Raw genomic sequence first — 18,255 nt, 5'->3', positions numbered from 1 at the left:
CACTTGCTGAAAATGGGGCCCCTCCCCAGCCAAGTGGCGTTTGCCTCGAGACCAAATGGGGGACGTTTGACGCCTCAAATAGCTTCAAGCTGCCAGCAGAAAGGGTGCCGAGGGAACTGGTTCTTTTTCTCTTGGCCACAGTCTTGTCTCCTTAAGGCTTCTGTCCATAGGAGGCCCCTGCCTGGCGGTGGCAGCTGTAACACAGGCCACAGGCATTCTGCTCCTGCCTGGCTAGAAGGAGGGAAAAGTACTACGTCCTTTGGGGAGGGGAGGCAGGGGACTGGTTCCGGGCCTGCAAGGTGCAGCAGGTTTCAGCCAGGCCACGCTTCAGCCTGCTCTGGGAGATGGCATCTCCAGGCCCAGACTGCCCCAACTCCATGCTGGGTCCAGAAAAGACAGAGATATTTTTGGCCCCTGTAATCTGTCTCTAGTGGTCTGTAGCTGCAAAATGCTACCCAGAAGGGGCTCGCTGGCACTCTTCTCTCCCACTGGGGTTTGCCCAAGGACAGTAGACAAGGGCATTTGAAGGATCTGAGTCAGCCGGGGTCATTTGGGTCATTGGTGGCTTAAGAATGTGAGCCCTAGTGACTGTCATGGGGGTTGGGATGGAGCTTTGTAACTTATTAGCTGTTGGAACTCCAGGTGGTTACTGTACCTCTGGGACCCTCTGTTTCCCTGTCTGTAGAATGGGCTGATTACCTACTTAAAAGGGTTGCTGTGAAAACGAAGTTCCTGCCGAGTGCCTTTAGCACAGTAACTGGGTAGAGTTTAAAGCACTCCAAAAATGATGGCTATTGTGATCATCTGCACGTTGAAGATGAGGAAATGACCAGTGGTATGACTCTTGGTAACTCAGAGGGGGTGTGTGTGTGCGTGTGCAAGCATGCGTATGTGAGCGCCTGTGCCCACGGAGTGTGAATGTGTGTCTGTGCACACGCTCCAACCAAAGGTCTGGGGAAGAGCCCTAGACGCAGAAACCTGAGAAGGGCAAATACTTCATTATTTAGAGTCAAAAGCTACTCATTAGGCGAGACTCACTTAGAAAGAAAAGCTGACCTACAAGTGTAAGATGTTATTATAAGTGATGACAATGATTATAGGATGAGGGTGTGAGCGGAGAGAGGGAGCCAGAGAGGTTAATGTCCATTAACTACCTCGAATTAGGAGATGGGCTTCTGCAGACACTTCGGGGCGAAACCTAACGGTCTGTTTATTTACCTCACGGGGAGCTCTTAGCACATCAAAAAGGTATTTAAAACACAACCCCCCCCCAACAATTAGCTTTAGGAAGAAGAGTAAATATGGACGCAATTTATCACTCCAAGAGAGCCCTGCTATCAGAGACAGATGCCGTCAGTTAAATAAAACAGACCCTAAAACCCTCCGGAAAGATCAACCCAGAAGCAGTTTGCTAATTTGCCGATCATCGGAGGACAGTAGGACTTTGGCAGCATATCAACAATTCATACCTTTCTGCTAATTTTTTCTAACCTAAGTTACACGCCCCTTTTCTCATCCAGCAGGGGAAGGATGACTCAGGAATGAGTTGATGGTGATTTCACTGGCTTTGTCCATTTTTTTTTAAAGGAATTCTAGTAGTTTCTTTATTTATTTTAATGCAGGTACTGGGGATTGAGCTCAGGACCTCGTGCATGCTAAGCACACATTCTACCACTGAGCTTTACTCTCCAACCCCCCAAACCTGGCTTTGTCCATTTTTAATTTTAAAAATGTAACAGAAGGAAGTTGAATACTGAAAGAGCCACGGGATTGGGACTTGACTATAGGGGCACCAGTCACCCCAGTTTGCCAGGGACTGAGGGGTTTCAGTGCTACAGCTGGGAGAGTCCCAAGCAAACAGAGATAAGTGGTCACCCTGCTTATGCCCCCTTCCCCAGGCCCCAAGTTGAGTATCAGTCAATCTCAGTTGGAGTAATAGTGGGCAGAAGCTGGCTTGCGGCTTCCCTGTTAGAAATTCTACCTCCCCCCATATGGCAAGACAGACTGTGAACCCATTAGCAACAGGAATGTGGGGTCACGTGGGGCCGGTGCCTGAGAGCCACACACACGGAGCTAAGCATCCAGGGAGACCTCTCATAGGTGAAGGCACGGGGGGGCCGAAAGCTGATCTTGTACAGATTGCTTTTAACTTCCCAGAGAACTCTTGATGGAAAATTGCAGAGCCTGGCGACTCTCCGCAGACTCCAGAATCTCTGCCCCGCTGCTCGCTGTGTATCTGAGCGTGTTATATAAACCGGGGCAAGAACACACACGATATACTGGAAATGCACCTCGTCCTACCATTTCAGCTGTTTCCACTGCTTCTGAGATTTCGTATATAAATATCTCTGTGTGTGCGTTTGTGTGTACGTTTCTTGACATATTTACGAAGTCCCAGTTTGCCAACCTTCGGGGCATAATGCAAGAACTATTTTTCATCCTAATCTGCTGTAATGGCATGTTTTATTATACTTTTTCAGCTGTTTCCATTGCTTTTGCTGTTTCATGTTTTATGTATTTTAACAAATGCTTTAATTTTAGGATGTTGTGCCCTAAGATGTTTTCACAAAGGCTCACTTTGGAAAATCGAGGGGATTCACAGTGATGGCCTTGGAGGCTCTACCCACACACAGCCCGGCACAGAGGAAAGAGGGTCCAAATACAGGGTAGGAAGCAGACACCCTTGAAGGCAGACCCAGGAGGCTGATGGCTTAAAGGCCTGGTGTCCATAACATCAAGATGTAGGGGGACTCTGTGTTCACCTGGGGTTTCTGCCCTGTTTTAGCCCTAAAAGTCTGGCACCCTGGAACCCCTTCAGTTCTGGACAAAGCAGGATGGTTGGTCTCCCTACCAAGATAGCGGGTTTGATGCTTGAATAGGCTGGTTCTTAGCAGGTGGGGAGGGCTCTCAGTGTGACACAGAAGAAGCTCCGGGTTTGCAATGCCCTCTTCTTAGTTTAAAACCCCAGCTCTGCCAATGCTATCATCACCGTTTGAATCTGAGGAAGTCACTTAGACCCTAAGTCTCAGTCTCCTCATCTGGAAAATGGGGCTGGGGAAAGCGTATCATCGTGCAGAAGTGCTGTAAGGGAGGGATGGAGGAAGCAACGTGTGTTCTTCACCTGGTACACAGTCTCCCTGTCCCCCAGCCCAACAATGAGGGAGTCACACCGGATGCTTTTGAAGTGCTCAAAAGCCATGTCCTGTGCCAGATTTAGGCACCAATGTGTCCCAGTAGCCTGTTCAGACCCTTTGGTAGTGGGGGCTGAGAGACACAAGTGGTATAATAATAATAATATATTATAAAATATCTTATAAATATGCTACTTTATATTGTAAAGTATTACAGTAATAATGGTAATAATAATAATAATAATAATAGCTTCTGTTTACTAAGTGTTTACTCTGTGCCAGGCAAGCCCTGTGTTAAGCATTGCCCTTCCTCATCCCATGTAATCTCCCAGCAGGACACTTGCTGGGTAGGTGAGATCATGATTCCCATTTTGCAGATGAGGAAATGGAGACTCAGAGAGGTGAAGACATTTACCAAAGACCACACAGCAAGCAAAAGTTCAATGGGGCATTTGCGAGCACATCGGTGTTACTCCAACATCCCTGCTTTTTAGCACGACACCCTGCGGTGTCTGTGCCTGGAAGGAGTGGAGAGTCACCTGGGGCTGTCAGGCATTGAGAAGAAATACAGAGGGAAGGTCAATGGGCAGAGCTGAGAAGCCTTTTGGTTGTTGGGCCTCACACACCTGCTCCAGCCTGGAATGATCCCAAAGTGGGGCAGGGGGTGGGGCCCAATCTTTGATACCTGCCCTTCTCCTTCCCCTTTCTCTCCCACACCCACTCCATACCCACAGCCCACCATGGACCCTCCTGCCTGTGTCTATGCATACATGTATGTTCCCCTGAGCAGGAACATTATTACTTTTCCTTTACGCCCTATAGCCTCTCTCTGAAAACTCCTATTCACACTGCAAAGCACAGCTCCTCAATGTCCAGGCCCTTATCCCTTTAGACTCCCACTAGTGGCTTCTTTACTAACTTAATTGTAGCGTCTGCCCGTGCCTGACACAAGATGATAAAAGTTGGAATGTTTGTTGGTCAGAGAAGTCTCAGTTGTCTCACTCCCTCCATCTGGAAGACAATCAGCCAATGCGTTTCAGACCCTGACAATGTGCTACATACACCACTGTGTTTAATTTAATTAATGGAGCCTCAGGAGCATCATCATCTCTGTTTTCTAGATCATGGGTAGGCAAACTACAGCCCGCGAGCCGGCTGCCTGTTTTTGTAAATAAAGTTGTATTGCACACAGCTGCGCTCATTCATGTGCGTATGTCCACGGCGGCTTTCACGCTACAGCAGCAAAGTTGAAGAGTTGCCACAGAGACAGCATGGCCTGCGAAGATATTTACTGTCTGATCCTTTGCAGAAAAACTGTGCCAACTCTGTAAACCAAATGAAGACCTGAGGTCAGAGAGGCTGAGCAACTTGCCCCAGTTAACTCAGCCAGCCAAGGACAGCCCTGGGGTTCAAACCTGGAACCCCAGGTTTCCAAAGCAGTGCTCTTTCTGTGTCCCCAGATGCCATCCTTACTTTCTTCCAAGTCCCCGTCTGCAGAGGTTCCCCATTGCTCTGCATAACGCCACACGGAGAAGGCTCCCTCCTGCCTGGCTTGGGGGCCGAGAGCAGTCGCTGCTACAGAGGACCCCCCTGCACTCAGGTGTGAGCTGTTAAGGCACACTGGAGCCCAGAAAAAAGGGAGTGGGCTGGGGAAGATTTGTTTTTTTTTTTTTTAACAGGATGAAAATGCATTTGATAAAGAATCTCACCTCGCCTGCTGATCTCATTTCCCAAGCACTTTATGGATAAACCAGTGGTGCCAAGTGAATCAGTCCTTACTTAACTGCTCTGCTGTTCCCAGTTTTCAGGGGCCGGATCCAGGACAGCTTGCAGGGGGCAGGGCCTTCCTTCGGCCTTGAGACCGCCCCTCAAAGCAGGAGACAAGACTCCTTCCCATATCCCAGAGCCCAGCTCCTCTGATGCCCCCATGGCGCCCCCAACCAGTGCCCATCTTCCCCATTCCCACCCTGCAGCTCCGCCTGCCCCACTCTCCTGGGGTCTGCTTCCCTAGCCGGCCCTGGGAGCTTGATTTCAAACTGAGATACAATTACAGATCACGTTCCTTTTCTTCCCCACTTTTTCTTTCTAATAAAGCTGTTTTGTGTCTCCAAACCCCCCCCTTTTCCTGCATTCCTCCCATCTTAGTCTTCCCGCTCCCCCTCCTGTAGGAAATGTCTTGGATTCTCTCACCGGGGTGTAATGGTTAAATTGCTACCAGCTGATTAAACAGCAGAAGTTGAAGCTGTAATCCTTGGGCGTTCAGGAACCCGGGGAGGCAGAGACGAGGGCCCTGACCCGCTTGGCCCCTGCTGACCCCCCTGCGATGTGCTGCCTGGGCTCCACTCTTCTCATTGTCCCAGGCCGCCTGGTAGAATCCGAAGGGAAGGGAAGGGAAGGGGCAAGGGGAGGAAAAGGAGAGGGGAGGAGGGGGTGGATGCCTCCCTGTCCCCTGGCCCAACCTCTGAGGAATGTCTGCTTCCACCCCTGTCCCTTCCCTGCCCCCCTGTAAAGCCACACACACACACACACACATTCTTGCATACACACTCACACTCACACACACCGGGATCCCCAGTCCCACACCCCAGGTTTCTCACTCTGCAGAATGCAAGCCAGAAAAAGACAGGTCCGCCTCCCAGAAACCCTTCCTCCCGCACCTGCCCCCACTCCCCCGGGAAGGGTCGGGAAGATAGAGAGGTGTGAGCTGGGAGAGGCGTCTGGGGACAGGGAGGAGGATGGCTGTAGGGCTGTAGGGATGGCAGACTTAGGTTCAACCCTGGCTCTGACAGCACATCATTGTGCCCAGCCTGGCACAAAGCACGTCTCATTTCAAACGGCCGGCGCTGAGAGCTGGGGGCAGTGAATCATCAAAGCCCCACCCTCCATAAAAGCTGTGTGCCCCTGGGCTCCTTGCTGGACTCCTCTGACCCTCAGCTCCTCCTCTGCAAATGCCATCACCATGCTTTCCCAATGGGCCTGTGACAACTGGACATGACACTCCACAAGCCAGACTCCCACGAGGGTGTCTCTCCAGTTCTGACTCAGGCTCTGGGTGAAGACTAGCAAGGGGTGGTGAGCCTCCTTGGGAAAGTTAATTCCTATGGAAAGCACAGTTCAGACGAGTGGAGGATCTGGCCTGGATTCCTCCTGTCTCACACTGACTCAGAAACCAAAGAGCAGAGCCTGTGGATGAAGAGGGAACTGGCTACAAGCACAGGGGATGGCTGCGACCTGTCCAAGTACACTGCTCTCAGAAGCATCTTTTCTCTTTCCATAGGGGGAAAGAAAAGCCTCTGTATTAGTCAGGGTTCTCCACAGAAACAAGCAGAACTACCTCTAGGTAGGTAGAGATATGAGATAGATATCCTGGATGTAGCATAGGCAGAACACAGATAAATCCATATCTAGATGCAGGTGTACTATCAGCCCTCCTTATCTGCTGATTTCACATCCGCCAATACAGAGGGCTGACTGGATTCATTGTACTAAGCCACTTTGTGTAGGGGACTTGAGCATCTTCGAATTGTGGTATCTGCTGGGGGTCCTGGAACCAGTCTCTACGACACCAAGGGACAACAGATATGCCTATACAGGTATTACACATACCCAAATCTACCTATCTATCGAGAGGAAGAGGCAGAGAAAGAGATTTATTATAAGAAATTGGCTTGCACAATTATGGAGGCTGTGAAGTCCCACGATCTACCGTCTGTAAGCTGGAGACCCAGCAGAGCCAGTGGTCTAAGTTCCAGTCCAAGGGGAAGACTGACTCCAGCTCAGAAATAATCAGGCAGAGAGAGCGAGCTCCACTTCCTCTGTCTTTTTGTTCCATTCAGGCCCCTCAAGGGATTGGAGGAGGCCCGCCACAGAGGGGAGGGCCATCTGCTTTGTTCTGTCTGCCCATCCAGATGCTAATCTCATCCTTAAACACCCTCACAGACACACCCAGAAATTGTGTTTAACCAAATATCTGGGCACCCTGTGGCCCCGTCAAGCTGACACATAAAACTGAATATCACAGGATCCGAGTCAGGTAGGAGAGGGCAGAGGGGCGGGCTGCTCGAGGGCTGTAGGTCAGGCCGGTCTCTGTGCAGCAAGGTGACTAGTGTTCCCCCAAATCCATGTCCGCCTGGAAACTCAGCGTGTGACCTTGTTGGGAAATGGGGTCTTTGAGGACACAGCCAAGTTGGAATTGAGATGAGATCAGACTGGATTAGGTTGGGCCCTACATCCAAAGAGAATGTCCTTATAAAAGACAGAAGGGGCCACAGACACAGGGAAGAAGGCCATGTGAAGACAGAGTGGGAGACTGCAGGATGCTGCCACAAGCCACGGAATGCCTGGGGCCCCCAGAAGGTGGGAGAAGCAAGGAAGGGTCCTTCCCCCGAGACTTGAGAGGGAGCATGGTCCTGCTGACACCTGGATTTTGAACTTCTGGCTCCAGAATTGTGAGACAGTACTTTTTTTTTTTTAAGATTGGAGAGATGAGACCTGCAGTCTTAGGCATCCTTTCCTAGGTTTTAAGCCACCCAGTTGGCGGTAACTTGTTAGAGCAGCCACAAGAAACCGATAACACCCCGCAAAGCATACATCATTGGTCCCATTTTACGAAAGAGGCACAGAGGGGGAAAGTCCTCTGTCTCAAATCACATGGCTGGTTGGAAGCGAAGGCAAGATTCAAGTTCAGGTCTAACTCCAGTGCCTGGAGTTGGTTCCAACACTGAGTTCACCCAGATGGGACATTTCTATGGGAGAGAGACATGCTTTTGATGGAAGGGAAGACAAGCACTGGATTTCTCTGCCACCAGCTAACAGGCTGTCAAGGGAGCTGTGGCCAGGGTTCCGAGAGATGGGACCCACAGTCTCAGGCATCCTTTCCTAGGCTGAGTTCCCAGGAAGGGGTGGGTAGGGGGAGTAGATCTAAAAATTTCAGTGATGGAATTGTGAGAGAAAGAAACTCTGGTCACAGCTGGTTTGACCAGAACATTCTTCTTGTCTGGGAACTGCCCTGACCTTGGTGGGGGGAATAAGCTACTAAAACTGGGTATTTACCTAGAAGTAGGGCTGGGGCAGGTGACTGGAGCATAGAATTCAGGAAGGCATTTGCTCCTGGGGTTGTGCCAGGACCCAGCCCCGGGCGGTGTGAGCCTGAGAGTAAATGCCTCCTTATATTTTGCATGGTGCTTGCCACACCCCTGGCCTGTCCCGTCCCAGGGGAAACTCATCAGAGGAACAGAGGACTTTCTGGGCCGTGGACAGCTAGTGAGCTGTGGAGCCACAGCTTACACAGTTTACATCCTGGCTTTAGCCACTTACTAGCTGAGTGACCATGAATGGGTCTGTTCTCTTATCTGAACTCAGTTTTCTCATCTGTAAAATGGGGATAATAGATTAAAACCTACTTGTTGGCTGCGGTGGGGATTAAATGAGAGTCTGCACGTGGAGTGCCCAGCACTCAGTAATGTTAGCTGTGGTTGTCACATCTGCAGCTCAGAAAGAGGAAGTTAGCTGGGGAGCTGCCTCTGGAGGCAGATCAAAGGTGGCCAGCCAAGTTGATGAGCCGGTTGGGTGTATCTTCAGAGTGAACAACAACTGGTCATTTCTTGTTTAAGAAAAAAGCCAAGCTCAGGCTGGAAGGGTGAGGCAGGGATGTGAGGCTGCAGCCTGTGCACACAGCCGTTTAGGAATCTTCCCAGCCCTGTGCAGGGAGCCACAGCTTGCCAGCCTCTTCCTTCTGTCCGGATGGGATCCATGGAGCTCCTGGAGCACCGCCAGGACCATCTCCTGGTGGAGGAGCACTGGAGAGATTTCCGGCTCCCCACTAGTTTCAGCTCCAAATACATGAGCTGGTCACCTCCCAGTGTCCTGGTGTTTCCGGCTGAGCCAGAGAGGACACTGGGTTGGGTCTCTGGTGATAAAGACAGGTTGGGTTGAGCAACAGAATCTGCTCCTTATCCAAGCAACAGATCTTTTCTAAAGTTCAGCTCTGGTCTGATGCCCTGCCTGTGGCAGTGGTTCCTACTCCCACCATCATGAGTTCACAATTCTCCAGGCTGACAGTGGTGGTCCACAACCCTCCCCATAACCACCACCAGCCTGAGGAGGAAGGCAGACTGGACCTTGCATCAGTTCACCTGCTTTTACTCTCAAGCTCATTGACTTTCTCTCCCGACCCTTGTTCCCACCCCAGAGAGAGACACGTACATCCAATGCAAGAGGTAGGTTCAAAGTTCCTATTTGGGTTTGGTTTTTTTTATTTTAAAGGTGGGGCTGCCCATCTGCCCAAGGCAACCCCTTTCCAATTTTCCAGCTTGAACTATAGCCCCTGCCTGCTTTCTTGCACCTGGCTTGAACCCAGCTCCTTAACCTGTCCCTCTGCCAGGCTCCCAATGCGACATTCACACTTTTCCATTAGCACAATTATCACATCCTCAATGAGAGCATCTACCATTTATTGAGCTGTTACTATGTGCCAGGCACTGTGCTAAAATCTTTCCTCACGTTATCTCATTTAGACCTGGCAATAACCCTAAGAGAAGAAGATTATTTTACAGATGAGCCTAAAGTAATTCTTTGATGTGAGAAGATTACTTTATAGAGAGGATAGACTGCTTGACCAAGTCCACCCATCTCGGGAAGCTGGGTTTGAATACAAGTCTGTTCGATGTCGCATTCGGGGAACCTAAACTTCCCAATAAGCTATCCCGTACTTTAGTTACCTGCAGACTTCTCCCCATGCTCAACCTTGGGTCCCCATGTCCCCCAGGGAATAGAATCTCAGAGAGAGAGGCACAGCTATTATTTTTTAAAAAGAAATTATATAAACTCACAAATGAATTCTATTAAAAACAAAGGAAGTAAGTATTTAAAACTCCTCGCTTCTAAATCAATTGAATGCATTATCCTATTACTTATGCTCTTGAGATGATTTCTGTCTATTACGTCTGTACTGGGAAAATACTATACAGTATTCGCTGCTACTGTACACCTGCACAACTCTTCCCAACTCTGTTCAATGACCTCATGCTGGTAGCTTAAAACTGGCCATGACAGGAATATTTACACCACGGTAATTGGCAAATGCTGCAAATCAGGGTTTTGCTCCAGAGAGCCAATTATTAAACACTTACCCGCACACCTCGGATCCCAACTTTTGTGGTCAGTGTTAGTCATCTCCTTTGAAGAGATGAAGCAACTGAGTCTCAGAAATGCAAGTGATTGGCCCAAGGTCAACTGCTAGAAAGTGGTGGAGCCAGGACAAGCCCCGAGTTCATGCCATTTCCACTGCACTGATACACCTTTATGTCTACTGAAGACAGAAAAATTTTAAAAATTTAGGAGCTCACTCCCTTCCAACCTACCCCAACCTTCAGCTGCTGCCTTGTGTTTGGTGAGTAAAAGCAGAAGGTGGTTGAAGATTCCAGCCATGCAGAAGGCCTCTGGTTCAGAGAGAAGCATGGTAGGTAAATCCTTGGCCTGGGAAGGAGGGGGAGAGAGAGAGAGAAAGAAAAAAAAGACAAGATCAAGTTTTCAACAGACTGAAATCTCATTCCATTCACCTGAGCCTTTAACAGCTAGGGCTATGCTGGCCAATTAAAAGCAGTTTCATCTCTGGCGTCTCTTAGCAGGTTATTTAAAAGACTTAAAAAAATTAATCTTTCATTTATCCCAAGAATAAAACAACATTCCTGCCTCCCCTCCTATCCAGCCATTCTTTTCAAAATGACGAGGTACAGTTAAATAAACGTTATTAATCGCAGACCGGAACTGCAATTTTTCTGAACTCTGTGGACCTAGCATGATTTGTTGCTTCTTTCGGTTACACGTGTATTTTTATGTAGATTCAAGGTCCCTCTTCTGAAAGAATCATGAGCTCAGCAAATATCAGAAAAGCCTGAAACTCATCGGTTGGTAAATATCATTAGTTCCGTCTCTAGGAGGGCAGAGAATTTGGCCTGGGTGCCCTAGAGGGACCTGATCCTTGCTCCTGGGAGTTTGATAATCTGGTTGGGGATTTAAAGGCAAGCACAGCTAAATGGCTAAAGAATAGTGAGAAGAGGAAATGCAGGTATTGAATATATCTGCAGGGCGATTCAACAACTATCACTCGAGAGAGGCAACCTCAAACAACACTTAGAAATCATTGGTATAGACTTTCAAACGAGCAAAGTTGAGGGGGGAAGAAAAACCCCAACGGCGTTCAATACTGGTAAGGATCTGCGGGGATTACGCCCTCCACTCCCCATCCATGTAGTTCAGGAGGAGCTGATTCCACCTCTGGCTGGTATGGGTGTGTGGTAGACAGACTTCCAAGGTGGCCCCTGGTGATCCCTGTCTCTCGATGTTCACACCCTTGTATAATCCCCTCCTCCTGAGTGTGGGCTGAACCTAACAACTGGCTTCTAATCAACAGAATATAGCAAAAGTGATGGGAGGTCACCTCTGTGATTTCCGTGATGCTGGCAGACTATCTCTATTTCCATCTCATACTGCTTGCTTTGATGAAGTAAACAACCATGTGGGGGAGCCTATGTGGCAAGGAACTAAGGGCAACCTTCAGCCAAGGCAACTGTCAGTGAGAATCTGAGACCCTTGGTCCAAAATCCTGTGAAACACCGAGTCCTGCCAACAACCACTAAGTAAGTTTAGAAGTGGGTACTTTCCCATTCGAGTCTTCAGATGAGTCTGTGGACCCAGGGCCAACACCTTCATAGCACCCTTATGAGAGGATGTGAAGCAGAGGACCCAGCCAACCTGTGCCTGGATTCCTGACCCACGGAAGATTGTGAGATAATAAATGTGGGCTGTTTTAAATTGCTAAATTTGGGGGTAATTTGTTATATAGTAACAGATGACTAAGACATATGATCCTGGATAGACATATGATCCTGGTCTAACCAACCAGAGCATTGCATTCCCCTACCTACAATGATTAGTTCAGGGCTGTCCATGTGATTCAGGGTTAGGGCCAATCCTGGGACTTTTATAAGATCAGAGGGGGAAGAGACGCTCTGTCCATTGGTCTTGCAGTTGAGAACTGCCAAAGACTACCTTGTGAAGAGGATCTACCAGAGAATGAAACAATATAACACCATAAGACAGAGATTTCAGGGCCCTGACAACATTTTGTGGAGCTCCTAGATCCAGCCTTGCCTGAAACATTCCCTATAGAATTTTTAGTTATATAATCTAATCAATACTGTTTACTACTTAAGTTGTTTGGTGTTGGGTTTCTCTTATTTATTAAAGCCTCTTTTAGTCATTCATTTGATAGGTATTCATTGAGTTTTTACATGTGCTAAGGGCTGTAGGGGTAAAAAGGATTAGAATTAGTTATTGAACTTGGTCTCAATGTGTTTCCTTAAGGGAAAAAGCTATACATGTATCTATAACATCTATTTGAAAACATAAGCTCCTCAATTTCAGGAGTACCATTCTTTTCATGATTGTACTCTCACTATCTAACATACAGTAGGTGCTCAATAAATGTTTATTGATCCTAAAATGATCCAAATGCTCTGGAAGAAATCCAGAAAGAGGACAAACCACTTTTAAGGAGGACTGGGAAAGACTTCATGAAGAAGAAATCTGAGGTACTGAGTTTGAAAGGATAGATCGGATAGAACTTGGAGAGATGAGGGAGAGGGTATTCCAGGCAAGGGAGCAGCATGAACCTAGAAGAGTGTGATGTCTATGGATCAAGTGGGCTGGACTACAGGGTGGATGAAGGACTCTATGGAAGATAAGGCGAGGAACACAGGATGGGATCAGATCTTAGACAGTTTTGGATAACAATGTATTCTTATGAACAACAAACTTAGCAGTTCATAATAACAAACATTAGTGATTTCACAGTTTCTCTGCACCAGTAATTCAGGAGCAGCTTAGGTGGTTCTGGCTCAGGGTCGCTCATGAGGTTGCAGTCAGGATGTCAGCTGGGGCTGTAGCCTCATCTGAAGGCTAGACTGGGGCTGGAGGATCTGCTTCCAAGATGCCGAACTGATGTGTTGGCAAATTGGTGCTCGTTGGCAGAAGACCTCAGTTCCTCAACACGTGGACTTACTCCTAAGGCTGCTTGAGTGTCCTAATGATATAACAGCTGGTTCCCACAAAATGAATGATCCAAGAGAGAAGAGGGATCAGAAGCCACCATGTCACTTATGATCCAGCCTTGGAAGTCATGTTCCATCATGTCTGCAATATGCTATTATGCAGCTCAGCACTTTTCAATGTGGGAAGGAACTACAGAGGTATTCATAGAGGGGTGTGACTACCAGGTGGCAAGGACCGATCATTGGGGTCCACCTTGGAGGCTGGCTGTCACTAGTAATAATCAGTTATGTATTAACTGCCCATCACAGAAAACCCCACTAATAGTGGCTTATGCTATATGAACCTTTACTATTTATTTAACAAACGGTCAAGGTGCACATGGTCCCATTGCTGTCAGGGCTCAACAATGTCATCAGGAACTGCAGGCTATTTCTATTTTTTTACTCTCCCAATCTCAGAATATTAATTATGTCTGTTCTTATGGTTGCAAGACAGCTGCCACAGCACCAGACATTATATCCTCACATAACAGTGTCAAATACAAGATGAGAAAAAAAGGAAGAGAAGGAAAGAGAGGAATTATTCTTAAGCAATTCTTTTTCCCTTGGGAAAGAAAATCTTTCCAAGACTCCTCTGCCCCCCTCCCCGAAGACTTCCTATTACATCTATTTGACCAGAACTAGTTCAGCTGCCCACCTCTACACCAATCACTGTCAAAGGGAAACAACACTGCCTTTGTTTTTTTGTTGTTGTTGTTCTTGTTTTCTAATTTAGACCCATTTGCTGGGCCTGGACAGACTGCTGCCCTGAACAACATCAGAGGAATTTATCAAGAAAGAAAAAAGAAAGGGTCATTGGGTGAGCGACCAATAGTGTCCACGATTATAATGATGATTATCCGAGGTCACATTTCTTTGGACACTTATAACCCACCAGGCTCTGGACCAGGCACTTTACATGTATTACTTCACTGAATCTTTGCAGCCACTATGTGAGACAGGTTCTACCTAGCACCCATTTATTACAGGTTGAATTATGTCCGCCCCACCTCCCACCAAGTACTTCAGAATGTGACCTTATTTAGGTCATTGGAGATATAATTAATTAAGATGAGGTAATTAGGGTGGGCCCTTATCCAATATGACTGGTGTCCTTATACAAAGGGGAAATTTGGACACAGATACAGACACACATAGAAGGAAGACAATGGGAAGAGACCCTGGGGGAGAGGGCCATCTCTACACACTAAGGAGGGAGGCCTGGGGCAGAGCCTTCCCTCCACAGCCCTCAGAAGGAAGCAACCCTGCTGCCACTTTGATTTCCAGCTTCCGCCCTCCAGAATCGTGAGACAACGAGTTTCTGTTGTTGGAGCCACCCAATTTGTAATACTTCGTTACGGCAGCCCTAGCAGATGAGTACGCCATTTTACAGAGTAACAGCTGGAAAGTTAAGTAAATTTTCCAAGTACTGATTTTTAACCCAGGTCTCTCTGACCCCAAAGCCCATGCTCTTAACCACAGGTCTGAGATGGACCGTATCCTGCAGCAGTGGGGAGAAAGTCTGAGTGGCCCATCCGAGCCCTGTTTCAGGTGGAACCTCATCACTGCAGAGATCAAAAAGGTCCTTTTCGTGTCTATCATCCATCTCTTTTATCCCAGGCTCACTGCCTCTGGCCTGGTTTCTAGGAGACAGGCAGAACCCCTCCTAGAGGCCTCCTCGTAAAACCCCACCATGCGGATGAGAAGTAGGTAATTAAGTCCCTTCCTTTCTAGGACCTGTGGTCTCAGACTTTGATCTTTCTTCTCTCTGCCCTGAAGCTCCCCCAGCCACTGAAGGAGGCGTGAGCAGGCTGTGAGAATGGCTGGGTAAGGGCAAGCATCCGAGGGGACCGAGGACACACCTGGAGCCAGTGGGATAAGGAAGGAGCCCGGGCTGGAGACCTGACCCTGCCATGCTCCATGTGGCCATGATAAGAGCCCTGGGCCCCTGTCCACCCAGCGAGGGGCTGACAGTGCCATCTCTAGGCCCCCTTCTTGACTCCTGATACCCAAAGCCACTCGATAGCTTGGCGCCTCTATGTCCCCAACTCTAAAGCTTCATTGTCTACATTTATATACTACATTTTTGGTTAAAAAGGAAGAGAGAGGGAGAGCAGGAGAATAAGAAGCTGGCTCTTCTCTCTCGAGTCATTACAGAGCTCCCTCCCATCTCACCCCCAGTCCGTGGCCTCCTCCCTCTCTGTCTCTATTCAGTTTGCAAGGCTGTTATTCCTGCCAAATGAGTCACTGATGTGGGAAAGTTACTTTATTTTGGCAGACTTCACCATTGCTCCGAGAAATGGAGTCTGTCAGCCTACAGTCACAGAAGACACAGGTTATCGTTCATCCCTCTCTGCATTCACTCATTCATTCATTCATGCCCAGAGCACGTGATTAGCTCCTTCACATACACACATGGGCAACTTTACTTACTGCCTTTTATCTCAGGAAGTAGATGGGAAACTTAAACGAGGTAATATATGTAAAAGGCTAATAATAATAATAATAATAATAATAATAATAATAATAATAATAATAATACCTAAGCCTCATTGAGTACTTATGTGTCAAGCTGCATGGTAAGCTTTTTCCTTAAATAAATAAGGCAATAAATCAAGCAGGCTTCATTTAATGCCTTTAATCCTAATGCTGCCTTCTGGGGCAGGGATGATTATTATCTTTGTTTTGGAGATTCCAAGGCTGAAGCTCAGAGGGGTCAAGGTGACCTGGCCACGGTCATTACACGTCTCGTAAGTGGCATAGGGAAATCAAGCCCAGCTTCCTCTTCTCGTGACCCACATTTATAAGGTGCTGACCGCACGGCAGGCACTGAACTTACAACTTAGTTCTCCACTCCCAGCCCACTTGTTCTTCACACGAACCTGTGACGTCAGGACTGTGATTAGCATCTCTGTTTTCCAGCTGAGCAAACTGAGTTTTGGAGAAATGGGGCAACTTGCCCGAGGGGGCATGGCTATTACCCAGAAGAGCTGGGTGGAAGGCAGGCCGTCTTGGCTCAGAAGACGCTCTGTCCTCATTGTGAGCAGAGAGCCTGGCACTTAGCACTGAGCGTCCCACTCTTGTCGGCCACGCTCACCATCGGCACCATGGACACTCCTTCTGGTGTCCTCACATGGTCCTGAGGACATAGACCCTGTGACAGAGACAGTGCCGTGCGCTCACCAAACTCCGCGTCCTCATTCTCTGAGACACACAGGTGGACCTGGCAGTTAGGCAGGTTCATGTCACTGAAATCTGACCAATGGGGTCTGAGGATAAGTGAGAATTGTCACTTCCAAGCCTGGCCCTAAAAAAAAAAGCCTGTCATTCTATATCTGCTGGTCAGATGCAGAGGATCCCATGGAAGATTCTGAGACCCTAGGGGAGGGTGGAACCACTGAATTGGAAGATGCCTGGGCCCTGAGTGACTGCATGGAGCCAGGCTCTTCCAACGTGAACGATACTGGACTGTGATGTGGACCTCAGCCTTTATGGGGGTAACCACTGGGATGGGGCTGTTTGTTACAGCAGTCAGCCTATCCTCACTCATACAGATGTTATTGGATGGATTTTTAATATAAATGAGATTCTGGTCTGTTTCCTTGGAAAAGGGCTCACCTCCACCAGAATTCAAGCTCCATAAAGGTAGAGTCTCCTATGTCAAGTGCAGAGCCTGGCACACAGTAGGTCTTCAGGAAATATTTGAGGAAGTGATGGAATGAACCTCCCATCTCAGAAAGCTTCCTGGATGGTGATGCAGGAGGAAGGTCTTTATCATGCCACCTGATTCTCCATCCCTTCCCAACACTCCCACCAAGTAACCAGCATCTACCTCCCTGCATGTCCCTAGTATGGTGCTGGGGCAACAACCCCAGCAGTAATATCTAGAACCTGCTTGTCAAGGCTGATGTCACTGTATAAATATCAAGCTGACTTCATTCCATCCTAACTGGCTGTCAAATCTGGGAAAAGCCAAGTGGAGTGGGCTCCAAGCTGCACACACTATATTCAGATGTTTACAGAAAACCAGCGCATGAGGATTTGCTCGAAAGCTAAATTTCCTCTTAGCCAAAGCCCAGAAATACCTTTTAAACCCTGAGCAAATAAAGCCAGAGAAAAAAAGGCATTTTCCCTCTGACGGAGCCCTCGAAGCCTGGGAGATCTTCAACTCTGGCAGGAAGCGAGCTTGCTGCAAAAAGTGTGCTACATGGTGGAGCCACTCGCTGCCCACAACCAGCCCCTTTGAGAACTTTCCCTCTGGTCCCAAAGCACACGGCACAAACAGCCACGAGCCCTAGCCCTGACTTCAGACTTCGAATAGAAGCCCTGAAATGCACTTGTAGGTCCACTAGAACAGATAATATTGGCTCAGAATAAAGTAAAACTGAGCATTGTTATTTTTTTTTAAGTTAACCAACCCAACAAAACCGTTTCCCTATGGAGTATTGAACAGAGTGGGATGTACGCCAAACAGAAATTTGCTAGAACCATCACTGACGTTGAGAATACTGGCTGACATTTATCGAGTACTTCCTAGGTGCCAAGCGAGGGCTTTCTACAGAAACCTCATTTAATCCTCACAGCTTCTGAGACAGAAATGGTCATTATTATGTCTTTTACAGATGCAGAAATGGAGGAGCAGAGAGGTTCAGTAACAGCTTTGATTTCACAGAACCAGTGAGTCGCTCTGCCAGGATCCTCACCCAGCATGTCTAGAATTAGCCAGGTCCAAGTTCAAAGCCCAGCTCAGTCTGGCTATATGATCTTGGGCAATTTCTTTAACTTCTCAGAGCATCTGAAGACAAGAATAGTAATTGTACCTAGTTCATAAATGTAAGTGAGAGGATCTATGGGAAAGAAGCTAGAATGATCATTTTCTCTTACTGTGTTTCATCTCGTGTGTTGTTTTAGTTATAAGGCATTATTCGGGCTGCTGGCAGCAGGAAGCAGCTGCTGCCCATGTCCCAGTGGGTAAGAGATTCTGGGGCAGTCGAGACCAGGAAGGAGCCAATCAGAAGGGGCCTGAGTGCAAC

At 48.0% G+C, this 18,255-nt stretch overlaps 1 protein-coding gene across 1 annotated transcript in view; it reads right to left on the bottom strand.

The window, feature by feature from the left end:
- SPRING1 (SREBF pathway regulator in golgi 1) overlaps positions 1–18,255 on the bottom strand; it is a 317,312-nt gene that overhangs the window by 65,880 nt on the left and 233,177 nt on the right. Inside the window, exon 7 of the transcript XR_012503697.1 lies at positions 10,493–10,607. The gene's annotated coding sequence lies outside the window, so the exon portion shown is untranslated. The remainder of the gene's footprint in view (positions 1–10,492; positions 10,608–18,255) is intronic.

Source organism: Camelus bactrianus, chromosome 32, assembly GCF_048773025.1.
Source record: "Camelus bactrianus isolate YW-2024 breed Bactrian camel chromosome 32, ASM4877302v1, whole genome shotgun sequence".
NCBI classification, from domain to species: Eukaryota; Metazoa; Chordata; class Mammalia; order Artiodactyla; family Camelidae; genus Camelus; species Camelus bactrianus.
Note: the sequence above shows the minus strand (reverse complement) of the source record. Positions and strands in the feature narration are given on the sequence as shown.